We start from the raw sequence: 13,747 nt of genomic DNA, 5'->3' as shown, positions 1-13,747 counted from the left end.
CTTCCTTTCTTCCTTTCTTCCTTTGTAAAACGTTAATAGCTGTCTATGCATTCTACAACAGACAGAATGATTATCGTAACCCCCCCCCCCCCCCCCCCCCAAAATATCCCATTCAGATGGTGAAGCTGTTTTCAAAGTCAAGTCTTACACCACTCCAGGTAAAAAGCAAAAGCTGAAAACTGAAATCCTTGAATTTTGCGGAATAAAAAAATTAAATTAAAAAACAATAAGAGTTTCAATTTGAATGATACTTAGTTGCGATTGGTTCAATCAGGATACATTAATTTTAAATCCCTGGCTACTAAGTGTATCGTATTTTCAGGAACATTCTACGCGTATATCAACAAAACACAAATCGCCGTTGGACTTCTATATCCTAACTAAAAGAATGAGATAACAATTATGGTTTTTCCTTACATGTAAATTCAATCCAAAGGAAAAATACCTGATTCAAATAATGAAAAAAATAAGGTTAAGGAGGCTCAAGCCGGTTAAGGAAAATAATAATGATAAATTGGTAAGGAAGGAGGAAAAATCATTTCATTTCGAAAGTAAGACACATAAAATGGTTTAAAGATAAAAATGTCAAAACAGACTAAAATAATAATGTCTTTGAATAAACTACTAAATTAATGATTAAAAGTACTGTGGACTTATATTTCAATCTTTTAGCTTTACTACCAAGCTCACAACTGATTTAACTGAATTTCTCAACATTGAAATACTTCTCCTCACCTTCGTCTAAATCTTCCACATCTGAATGGGTTGGTTTCTCAGATTGATCTTTATTCATTCGCAGCTCCAAGTAGCTATTTCCAAGTAGTCATTTCCATCCAGTCATCACGGAAGAACGTCTTTAGATAGAATAAGCAAAAAGAGATTTACTACTTATCTGGTCCTTGGCTCCACTTGTAATTATAGCGATAGAAATACATATAATTAAAAAACAACCACACCAACGAAAAAAAAACACTGATCATATTTTTGTCACTTTGTGGTAAGTAAGTGAGCAATAAACTCTCCGATCTTTCTGGAATAATTTAAGTTTAGCTTCGTAATCTTAGTAGTTATTGTTAGTGTTTTTGCTCTGCAAAACAGCTGTTTTCACTTGTATTTATTCAAGGCCTAATTATGATCGTGTTTTCAATTTCCAAGATATAGAGATAAGCCTCTCAGAAAACAGAAAAGATACATTAACAACTTAGAAGGTAAACCGGATGCTCCTAACTAAAATACGTGCTATTTCATTTATCTCTAGTTGACGACGTAGTGTAAAAAGAAAATAAAAGTCAAAGCAATATGTATGGCGTCTTTTATTCCTATGTTTGGGATTAGAGTTAAAGATAATTCCAACGCAAAATTTATTCCAAAACTGGGATAGAAATGCGAAAAACCTTACATCAAAGAAAATCAAATGTTGAACGAAAACCAATTGGAGTTGGAGACAAACCATGAGACCAGAAAACTTAGAGATGCTGTGCCTAACGTAGATTTTATCGATCTTCTTAATTATTCAATTATATACTAACACATAAATTGAATCGATCAATGCTCATATGCGTGTACTGGCTTACTGGAATAAACATGATATTGCTTTCAGTTCATAGTAGTGAGCATTATTCGCTCGTGGACGCAATTTTCATGTCCTCGTTAGAACACACGAAAAATCTGTGATTTTTACTTTTTTGAGGGTACTCTAAGCTAAACAGAGAAAATAGATCTAAAGATTTCGTTTTTTTGCACATGTTACTTGAGAGTTTACGTGTCGTTGCTAAGTTACGCGGTGTTGTGCCAAACTATTGATTCATTTAGTCCGCCTTTCTCAAATGGGGACTAGCACGAAAATCATCCAAATTTTAATTCAGCTGAAACTTTATTGGAATAACCCTTAAAGGTCTAATAATCACTGGCTTAAGTTTTTTTTTTTTAATATTTGGATGGGAAGTATTATATTTTAACGAATTCTTATAGGAGTCTGTGACGTCATACACTCAACACTAAACATCGCTCCGTACATTTCTTTGTATTTTGTAATCAAAATATATTCTAGTTTTATACTCTGTATTGAAGAAAACATACCATGAAATGATCCTAACCACAAGTTATGTACGTTAAGTCCCTAAGCGGATCTTTGGGTTTAATAGAAAAAGAGTAAAACATGAAGTTATTTACAAAGAAATGTATGAAGCGATATTTAGTGTTGAATGTATGACGTCACAGAAAGCTATAAAAATTCGTAAAAATATAATACTTCCCATTGAAATATGAAGAAAAAACTTTAACCAGTGATTATTATACCGGTAAAGATTATTCCATTGATGGAAAAAATTAAAAAATCAGCCAAATTAAATTTCGGAAGATTTTCGTACTAGTCTCCCTATAAATTTTGCCTTATACAAGGATATTCTTTGAAACTGAGCATGATATCAATCGATAACATAGAGGCATTAAAATTTTCTTTGTTGCCTTAAATCATTGATAATTTTGTTTTGATAATTTTAAGAGAAAAAAACAACAAATTAAGTTTTGGTATTTTTAAAGTATTTTTTTTAAATATATTAAATCATTGTTGTTGTCTTTTGATTAGAGCAAAGGCTGTCTGGCATTAATTTATTGGTCGCAAAGAAACTTATAAACTAGTTTAATCAAAGGGTTTCAGCTGTCGTTAACCTGCCAATACCCTGATCCTGAAGATTTACTTTTTTCTTTTCAGAGCTCGTGATGAACCGAACGAATGCTTTAGTCAGTGTGATTTGCCCGCAAAAACAAAAGCAAAACAAAAAGATGAAAAAACGAAACGAAAGAAAGAAAGAAAAAAAGAAAAAAAGAAATGCATTAGTATTAATGTAAGATACCAATGATGATTTACGATCAATTTTTAATTAAAGCTCAATGAGAACGAATGTGCGCCCGCCATCTATAGTCTTTTTCAAACAAATATAATAGGTAGGGAATTCAAACCGAATAAAAAAGCATTTACACTAGAATATGTAAAAATAAAAAATAAAACCGAAACACAAATCTGCAGAAACAAGAGAATAAACCTACAGATTTCCTTGCTAATCATAAATAGGACTGGTAGGATTAGCGATTTTCAATTTTTCTGTCAAAAAAACAAAAAAAACAAACAAAAAACAGTGCATTGATTAAACAAGGCATGCATAATAAGACACGGATTGTAAATTCGTTGACTCTCAGAATAACGAGCTCAACAAATTACAGTAAAAAGAAACTATCGTGGTAAAAATAGATCAATTAAGATCAGACTATTTTTCATGAAAGCATAAAACCTATAGCCACCCTTCAACATTTGAAAATAAAAACATTAAACTCGCATCCTATAAGCCTCTCACTTTCAGCTGATTTTTAAGAAAACTGTAACAATTGTACATTCAGACCATTTTACCTCTTAAATATACGCACACGCTAAAATCACTTTTCTACCCCAATCCTAGGGACGTAATGAACGATCGTTTACTAATCTAATTTAGACCATACTCGTCCATTCGTAATTGGTGCTCATCACAGAGTCGGCAATATAGAGCAAATTCTTTGCTATTGTAATAGGCTAGAATTAAAAGAAACAACACTTAGATGAGGCAGTAAGCCGTGTGGGATGGGCTCGGAAATCATATAAGAACATGTGTGATAGGTAAATTACGAGCCTTGTATATGAAACGACCGAAGAAGAAGAGTGCCAATGGTTTCTAGTTGAATTCTAGTTGAGTTGTAAAAAAGTGTTAAGAGCTTGACTGGATGAAGTGAGTTTTAGTCTAAAACCAAAAAAAACCAACTTCAATTTCATCGAAAATTGAAACAAATTTTCTAATGTTCTGAGCGTTTGGTTTTGTGGAGGGATGAAAACCGGAGAGAACTCTCGCAAAGAGGGAGAGGATTTAAACAAACTCTACTTACATTTGATGCCAAAAAAATCCAGGAATCTGCCTGGGTTTGAAGAAAACTATACATGTGTAGAAATGTACTTGCAGCGATACCAGAGTGTACTACCTTACTTTTCGAAATAAACTGGTCTTGTGTCTACTACTTTCACTACTTGTCCAAAACACTAAGCTTTCATTAATGTTTAAATTAATCGTCGGAGTCGACATTTGTCCCCACGTCACTCAAAATTTAAATAAAGTAAATTATATATACCTTAATTTACTTAAATTTGCATGAAACAGAACCGTAAATCCTTCGACTTTTTTAAAAACGATACGGGAATTAGAATATCATTTAGTTCATTTATGATCAGAGACAATCAGAGATTTAGTATTTTAGATCCTTTCCTGCGCATGCGATAAAATGTTAGGCAGTCAAATGGCTTTTAATTTTCATCTGAATCTCTTAATGAAAATTTCGAAACATTTAGAATATATTATAATCTGACAAGAAAATAAATTAAACTACCATTGTACTGCCGATATATTTTTTTCTTACAGATACACCTAATTGCAAGAACGTTTTCAATAAACTGAATAAAAAGATAACAAAACAGCAAAGTAATTAATTAGAAATAATTTATAATTATAAACAATAGGCCCCTAAATTGACAAGAATAACTGTTTTATTATATACCAACAATGTAGGATCAAAAAATGCCAGTCTATACATTCAAACCGAGTAAAATAACTAAACCAGTTTTGCTCAAAAAATTAATCCCTATTTTTTATTTTTAGATGAAAACGTTCCTGCAATTAGGGGAATATTATATTCCAGCAAATAAATTGAATTTATATTACCACTGTACGTTATAATGCTGATAAAAAATCTATAGATAGATAGATAGATATCATTACCGAGGAATTTTACACTGGGTATTTCTGCTGAATGTCACTTGCGATCATCAAAACCATAGCGTCATAATAATTCAAAATCTGATAATAATAATATATAAATATTCTGAAAATCTCTGTAGAGGTTTTTTACCTTTGACATGCACTTTGATTGATCTTAGATTTTTCGTTGATCGTCGAGATATTTGGAAATAAAGTCGTAGTCCTTTTCGGTCTGCAAAAAGGGCCGATTTTGTTGCATTAATATGCAGTCATCGGTTTTTGAATACAAAAAAAAAAACGTCCTTTCAATTCAGCTGGTAAAACTTTGACGTATAACTCGGCAAAGACCAATAAACATAGCAGAAGCAACGCAAAACGTCATCAGCGCATGAATACTGCCTAAAAGAAGGTCGTTCTTGTGGGCTTGTCGACGGTTTTTTGGTTCGTGGTTCGTTTGTGGGTTTTGCGTTATGGCTTTCTTTTAAAGCAGGTTATAGTTTCAGTGTCTTGTTGTTTGCGAGGAATAGTTTGTTTTACCTAGAATTATCTTGATAATAAAATTCTTCAAATTACGAAAAATGTGTATTTCCAATTCGTTCTCGCTGCATATAGTCAATTCACAATCCAGCCCCTCCCCTCCCTACAGTGTTGAATATATGTCGGCGGGTTACACATTCATATGTATCATATATATGTATATAATTTCATCATATGTTAACTGAATTTTCAGCAGCAATTTGATTATGAAAATCAACATAAAGCCCGTAAAGTGATTCAGTTTGTCGTACTTTTAAAAGGTTAATGCCGTCATGATGCTTGCATTTTTCAGTTAGTTCGTTCCGTCAGCGAGCATCTTAGCTCGACATGGTAATTTTCTATCTATTGAACGTGTTACACGTAGAAGCGGGTAATTCTATAAAGAAAAACAAGACTATTGACAAAGTCCTACAAAGGTAAAGGAAAAAGTCACCTCAGCTCAAAGGGTATCTATCGCATAAATTATAGACCTAATTAAGAAAAAACAACAACAACAACAACAACAACAACAACAACAACAACGATTACCCTAGTCTCTATCATGTCTATATGGGACAAAATTATTTGTAGAAACCATGAACGTGAAAAGAAAACTATTCTTCATTCTGGACGGCTGAGTGCCACTGCTCTGTTCATTTTCGTTGATCGGTCGTACATATGAATGACAGGCGTGCAGGTGGCTAGCAGAACTAACGGTATACGCGGTGCGATAATTATTCCCTATACACTCACCGTTATTGAGTCTCGCATGTTTGTTCAAATTGGGTTTTATTCGAAAAAACCGAGAACTGAGCGAGGAAAAGGAAAAGAAAAAAATCCATGAAGTTTGATCGTGATGTCTTTAAGTTTGCATTTAAAGCTGATTGAAAAGTAATTTGTAGAACTTGTATTACGTTTAGTTTTAATGGATTTCAATGGGATCTAAATGAGAAGAATAAAAGACTAAGTTTAGAAATGTATTATTTGTGCGTGCTAGAAAGATCGAGTTGATTGGGTTATTAAAGTAAAGGTCGGGAATCGCATAACGTTATAATCTCAGTTCCACGCCTAGATTGATGTCCAAATACAACTGGATCTTTGTTGGAGCTCTTCATATTCTAGACATAATATCCTTAATCCTTTTTGCTTGCTAATTATTTCACTTCCACTCCGCGCTATCCTATTTCCACCCCCGTTAATTAAGGACATTGTCTAAAGCTGCATCAACTACTTTTTGATCAACGTAGCACTTATACATAGTCTCATAGAGGACTTTCGTTCAAGATATATTCACTTTACGTACTTTGATATTTTTTTATACTTTCACATAATGGACGATAAAAACAGTGAATTAAGAAATGATAAGCCGATAATTCTAGTTTTAGAGTAAGTTTGTCTAATTGGCTTACTTAATGTGAAATACTTTAATTGCTTCAGTGTATGTCTGTAATTTTCAGTAGTAGGTGGGGTATGAATATGTAAAGCGGAATCTATATTTATTGCAAGCCTTAGGTCCAGCTTTCCTATCCTCATTTTAGCGTCCTAATATCGAGTCTTTCCTTATCCACAAAGAAGACTTCATAAGAGGAAACCGCGAAGGAAGACGACATAAAGGAACTTCAACCCAGGTTTACAAACTTGAATGAGATCTACCAGCAGGGGGTGGAATAGAGTTGACTTAAGAAAACTGAGTAAAGTATTCATTTCTAAAAGAGTTTTCGACTGAAAAACATATTTATCATGATTGGTTCAAAGTGTCGAGGTTGATCACATCTGTCCGGAGATTCTTTGTTTAGATTGGCGATAGCTAAGGACGTATATTCAAGCCAAAGTCTAATATCCTCTATCTCATTCACTTGATATCTTTCATGTTTTGTTTTCATTTGGAAAATCTTATTAATCGTGGACTTCTTTTTGTTAGCACTTTCCGTTTCATGCTGGCTAAGGTATTAGGCATGAAGTCAGTGGTATTCATTTTGCAATTAAAAATAGATAAAATGGCGGAGAAAAAGGGGAACACGCCAGGATTAAAAAGAGAGAGAGAGTGAGATCAAACCCCCGAAAAAGAAAAAAAAAAAAAAGGAAAAAAGCACTAGAACAGAAAAAGGGAAAAATATAGGATATAATGAAAAAGAATAAAAAGAGAGAGAGAGTGAGAGAGAGATCGACGTAAAAAAGAAGGAAAAAAACTGAAAACGAAAAAAAAAAAAAAAAAAAAAAAAAAAAAGAAAGAAAAAGAAAAAAGCGAAGAGAAGGAAAGAACAAAATGATATTGTTCAGAATCCCTCGAAGGAAAAATGCACTTTAGATAAAGTCAATGCGCTACAGTTTGACATAATACACATCGACGTGAAAGCCTATTTTTCCTTAAGGTCTAAAAGATCGTACGATGTTTGATTAAAAATCAACCCGTAACCAGAAACTGTCAAGCGTTATAAAAGAATTTAACGAGTCTTACACAATGGTTGCAGAGGCTTTTTAAGAACATTCAATTTCGACGTTTGGGCGCCAAGTTGTGGTTTTCTTCCGATGAATCTTTCTGCAGAGAAGTACGACTAAAAGGCTATTCTAGACCGATTACCAAACTTAAAAAGCTTTGTGGTCTGTGCTCTGTATTGCTCGGGTATATTGATAACCTCATGAATATTTAGAATATTTAGGCCAGACGAGTCGTTCATAAGCATGAAAAGGCCTTATAGGTTTGGTGATAACAGTTCATTTGAAAGGCCGAAGTCAAATATTATTTACAAGCCATATAACCTAGGGCAAACGGGAAAAAAAAGAATAAGAATAAAAAAATATTACCTACTACCGTTTTATATTTGCCATCAATTAACTAATCTGAGGTAGAAGACTGACCGGCTTTTTTTAAATAAACGAACTAACTGTATGCATGGAGAATTACTCTGTACAAAACCATATAATAATTAACGAACGACTGTTTGCCCATCTTTAATATATTTGAACTAAAAATTGTATTCTATCTGCGTCTTTAAGTCTACGATCAGAAACCATCCATATGGACCAATTTTGTCCCTATCACGAAATCACAAAAAACGTCTAGAAATATAAAAAAAACTATAAATTTGTATGAAAAAAAGAAAAAGGAAAAGGAAGAAAGAAATACAATAATTAAGATGCAAGCAAGTAAGCAAGGCAAAAAGTACGACAGCCGCTACAACAAAAAATGAAAGCAAAAAAGCCAAGCAAACAAACAAGTAAACAAAAACAATTAAACCAAAGTGAGAATAACAACAACATAACAAACCATGATAGTGATGCAAAACTCTCTCGTATGTGCCTTTTTTTGAAAACTTGGTTTCGTTAAGTGATTTTGAAATGGAGTCTTTTCCATTGATATGTGATATTAGACCTTGTGTCGTCGTCATAGTTACGAAAAGTGGTGAAGAAAAACGACCATTAGAAAAGGGAAAGTCAATAACGGCAGACGTACAAAGACATAGTGAATCATGTATAATGCACAATGGTTAAAGCTTATCACACGATTTATAAATTAGCTTTTGAGGTATTTTGGTTATGTATTTCTGGACAGGCGATTGATCTAATCATCTGAAAGGTTCCTGATTTAAGGTGTCATATGTGCTGCATATGTACAAAGTACAATCTCTCAAATGTACACAAAATCTAACCTAATTTGGATGGAAATAAGGTTCTCAGACTTTTGTCACCCACAATTTCATTATCGTAATAATTTATTTTTTCATTTTTTATTTTTTTATTTAAACATATTTATTCTCTGCATTTTCTGCAAGAGCTTAAAGCTCATCTAGGGAGATTACACAATAATAATTTTTTTAAACATTTAGTTGTATTTGCGTTTTTATATCAAATGTAATATTGTTAAACGATCATTAAAATTCAACAAACGAACAAAAAATAGAGAAATGAAAATTTGAATGAAAAGATACCCGTTTTAAATTATTTTAGTTAAAAAAAAAAGGGTAATTCATAGCCTTAAAATGAAAGTTAAACAATACATGCATACAGCCGTGTCTCCGGCTTGTACTAAAGAGACCTCTTTTTTTGAATATACAAGTCATCCAGAACTATGCACACCACTGGAACAGCGAAAAATATATGTCAAATTCAATTGTATATTAGTGAGAATTAAGAAAATGACCCGGAAAAATTTAATCTAATTTAAGTCGACGATGATGGACCTCCAACTGGTCAAATGATGGATCGCTGAGATCGCAAGAAAATTTTTAAGAAGGTTCGATCGGAAATATTCCGGCTTGGGAGATATTCGTTAAAACGCAGTTTGCAATCAATAGCGCTTTCAAAGAAATCATGTGATTGAACCATGATATTAATAAATTATCCAGTTCTGCAGGCAGTATTGGCCGGGAAAGAATACATTGGGTAGAAAAAAAAATCCAAGAACTTACCGAGTAAAAGCAGTGTTTTTCCTTGACGATTGCCTTATCTACTACTGATTGATTAGTGTACTTTGCCTTAACTTGACACTGATGGACACACTTTACATAACTTAGAAACAAATGGTGTTCTCATATTAAGGCGAGACATTGTGACATCGAAGTCACGTGATAGGACTACGCACACGAGTTGTTGATCTTACGCTGTTCAGTTATTTGGCCCATTCAATATCTCAAATCCCCGAGGTTTCGCTCTCTCTGTTAATTACTGCACCTAATTCTCAGTTCGCCTTGAAGCCTTGAATATAGTAATTAGAAAAGCTGTACTTAATGTTTTTTTTTTTATTGGTTTTGTTGCTAAGCTGCTTTGATAATCGTTTATTGGTAATGCCTTATATTTGTTCAATTTACTTCATAAATTATTGCTTTTGCTGTTAAAGACGCAAGTAAAAGATAAACACTGAAACAAATGATCAAATAAAACTACTCGAAACGACCACGATTTTGATCAAGACGCTAGTTAAGTCGAAAGCCGCAATGAATTGCTTTCAGAATGACTGCGTAAAGGTTTATCGTGTGATTAAATCCTCACAGTATTTCACCAGCATAATACAGATGAACTTAACTATAGTGTACGAATATGAAATTAAAATGCCAAATTCTGACTAACTGCCGATCGCGAAGAAGGCAGGCGCCGACCATCTTAATTAGCTAGGCATGGCTGGTCGATTTCTTCTTTTTTTGACTTTTAATAAGAATTTTTAGATATATTTAGGAAAACCAATTCAGTGCTTTCTCACAGCAGGCAACTTTAGTTGCCCTTAACAACCGTGCAATTATTCCTGCATATTCTTAAATAAATTCACTGATGACCCTAATATAAAAACCTATACCCTCGTTTTTACTTCCTTTTTTTTCTTCTTATTTTCTTCTTTTTCTTTTGTTTTTTCGCCCCCGCGAATTAACCCCAACTCATTATTACCACATATACTAGTAGATTAACAAATATGGAATTAGTTGGTCATCATGCAATATTCTCAACCATTCGAGAAAACGATTTCAATTATCACTTACAAATTACTCTTCCTATTTACCTTTAGGGATTATTGATTTAGGGTTTATCATTGACTTCTTTTTACGAGGTATTTACAAAAGCTCATTAAAGTGTAATTAGGTAGCTATTGGGTACGAGTTTTCCGTCACTTTCAGAAATTGATGTAATTGTAAAACAACAACTTTACGAGCAGTAAAAGGTTTATTATGTACTATTCATTAAATAAAAAGAAAATCGATCCTTATAATCATTATTACCTGCGCAAGCCTTTTTGCTCTTTGGTAATCTAACTAATAGCTTATCCAGTGTCTTATTTCAGACCATATTCTAATTATATATGCTTATTAATTTATCAACATATGTGGATCTCTAAGATTTGAGGGATAAGAAGGATTATATTAAGACATTTAGGAATAACTAAGATGGGCGATCTTTTACATTTTTCAATCTTTAACTTTTATCCAACAACAAATCGAAACAACCTCTAGGCTGATCAAAGTCAGGAAAAGCCGACTCATAGATCGAATTAGCGATTTAACACATTGTTTGCGTAGGAGGGCCAAACTGTAGAAACCTTGGAGAAAAATCCTCAAATCAAAAGAAATACCTAATGAACAAACTATACACGTTCTTTTCTCTTGTTTTTCTTACTAAATTATACTGAATTATGCATACTAATTTAAATAAAATGTATGTATGAATAAAATAGATATAGCTTATGAATATAATGGCTGGTCTCAATTCACAAAAAAATTTGTTTATTAATTTCAGTTCTAGCATCTAGCACTAATTTCTTAGCATGAATAATGTATTGATTGAAGCATTTCCAAGAAATTTAAATTAAAAAACAAAAGCATGGCGCCCATCGTGGTGCCGTTTACAATGGATGGTAAGAACGAACGAACGAACGAACGAACGAACGAACGAACGAACGAACGAACGAACGAACGAACGAACGAACGAACGAACGAACGAACGAACGAACGAACGAACGAACGAACGAACGAACGAACGAACGCACGCACGCACGCACGCACGCACGGACGGACGGACGGAAGGACGGACGGACGGACGGACGGACGGACGAACAAAGAAAGAAAAGAGAAAGAAACACTGAGACAAAGAAAGAAAGATAGATTGATAGAACAAATTCAATTCAAAGAAGAAAGTTATTCTTGTTTTAAATATTACAGAGCATTAATCGACTAGACGTTGATGTTGCTTTAGTTTGCTACTCCTTATCCTGGCCAATATTTATATGATCATATAACTTGATCATATCAACAGATACTTTCTCCCCTGCAATTAATCCTCGTTAACCAAGTTGGCTTAGTTGGTTGAGCGTTGGTCTGTGGTGCGGGAGGTTATTGGCTAAATCCTTGGCAAAAACAATGATATTCAGGATTTTCAAATAACTGAGGATAAAGTGTTACCTTTGTAATACATCGATCTCTATAATCGGGTTAAACTATGGAGTTGCTTTCTTGACCATGTTTACTAATCCATGGAGATGGTGGTCCCGTCGTTCTCTCCAACTTTCAATGTTAACTGACAAATTTAAAAAACCTCGATGCATTTTTTTTCAAATAACTTTCATATCCTGTGAGCAATGGTCGTATATTCAACTGCAAAATTATCGCATTTTTCAAATATATTCGTAGGATGATAAAACACAGAGAAATTATGACCGAAAAGAATTATCGTAAACTGGCAAATGAAGTAACCCGTCTGAATAAAACCTCAAACAATTTATATTTTACATTTTTCGTTAAGCGGGATAATTTACTATACGACAAATAATTTGGTTAATAGACCTTTATAGCTTCGTTTATTGTTGTGCACATTCCAAACCACGTGATGCCACTTTTGGAATTTGATTCTTTCATGTATAAATATTTTAACATGTTCGTCATAAAAGAACAATTCTCAAGGGAATATCATGTGATCTGAAATGTGCAATCTGCATACGAATCTAAAAAGGCCTATTGGGTCTCCTTTTTTACCGCCATATTAACGCCAACGCGTTTTGATTGGATGAAATGCACGAAAATGACTGGAAGCCATGTCTGTGTCCATGTCTATGCTGCGATATTTCGGGTCGGGTACCGTAAGAAAGTATATCGGATACATTTCTCACTCGTATGAAAACCGTACCGTGTTGTGATTGAATGAAACGGACCAAAGCGACAGCAAGGAACCATTTCCATGCTACGGTATGTTGCATCGCGTATGTGCCGTACGTCATGATTTCCAAATATTTTTTAAAAATATTTGATTATCGTGTATTAACTAAAAGTGCGTGCTTATCATGAATTACGATGTGACATGAGTGCTAAATGTAACAATTTTAATGCATTTATATTAAATTGGTATTACTTACTAGAGACAAAAGTATCAAAAACATGAACATAAAGAAGTGAGCAGTTACAAAAGACAAAAAAAAAACATTAGTCAAGCCTTTTCCCCTTTAAAACTTTCTTCGACGAAGGAGTTTTACATTGCTAACTGAACATCGAAGCTATCAAAGCTAAAATTCAAAGCAAAAACCAATAAACAACACACAACAACAACAACAACAACAACAACAAAACACGGCGCTAAAGCAAAGCAAGAAAGCAAGAAAGAAAGAAAGAAAGAAAGAAAAAGGAATGAAAAAAGAAATACTTGGATATGCTTACACGTCGGTGCAGACAATCCTAGCCTTGCAGTCTTCTGATCTTAAGGAAAATTTGAATTGTCGTTGGTAGACCTATATAGCAAAAATTTTTAAAAAACAGGAAAGATGTAATCAAATGTCAAACTGATTATAGGTTAATTATTTAGATATAATCGCAGAAAATCTCGATCAAATAATAGATTATAATGCAGTAAACTTGAATAAATATAGATATTGCTAGTTTATTATAGTTAGTATTAAAAGAGTGAACTACAATACAGAAACCAGTGTGTTAGCTCGCTTGGATTTTAACTATAAGGTCTTCGGAAAAGTGGAAGAGACCAAA

General features: G+C 33.4%; 1 protein-coding gene across 3 annotated transcripts in view; it reads right to left on the bottom strand.

Annotated features, from left to right (window-relative positions):
• LOC116301818 (uncharacterized) overlaps positions 1 to 13,494 on the bottom strand; it is a 59,691-nt gene extending 46,197 nt beyond the window's left edge. For 2 of the 3 annotated variants that reach the window (XM_031710938.2, XM_031710945.2), the window contains exons 1-2: positions 9,704 to 9,790; positions 736 to 854 (exon numbers count right to left, since the gene is read on the bottom strand). The gene's annotated coding sequence lies outside the window, so the exon portion shown is untranslated. Of the gene's footprint in view, positions 1 to 735; positions 855 to 9,703; positions 9,791 to 13,423 lie in introns of those variants that run through there. The other variant, XM_031710939.2, reaches the window with a different exon arrangement.
• Positions 13,495 to 13,747: the final 253 nt, after the last annotated feature.

Source organism: Actinia tenebrosa, unplaced genomic scaffold (genome assembly GCF_029948245.1).
Source record: "Actinia tenebrosa isolate PJP-AT-01 unplaced genomic scaffold, QUT_ActTen_1.0 PGA_scaffold4__44_contigs__length_22323623, whole genome shotgun sequence".
NCBI lineage: Eukaryota > Metazoa > Cnidaria > Anthozoa > Actiniaria > Actiniidae > Actinia > Actinia tenebrosa.
Note: the sequence above shows the minus strand (reverse complement) of the source record. Positions and strands in the feature narration are given on the sequence as shown.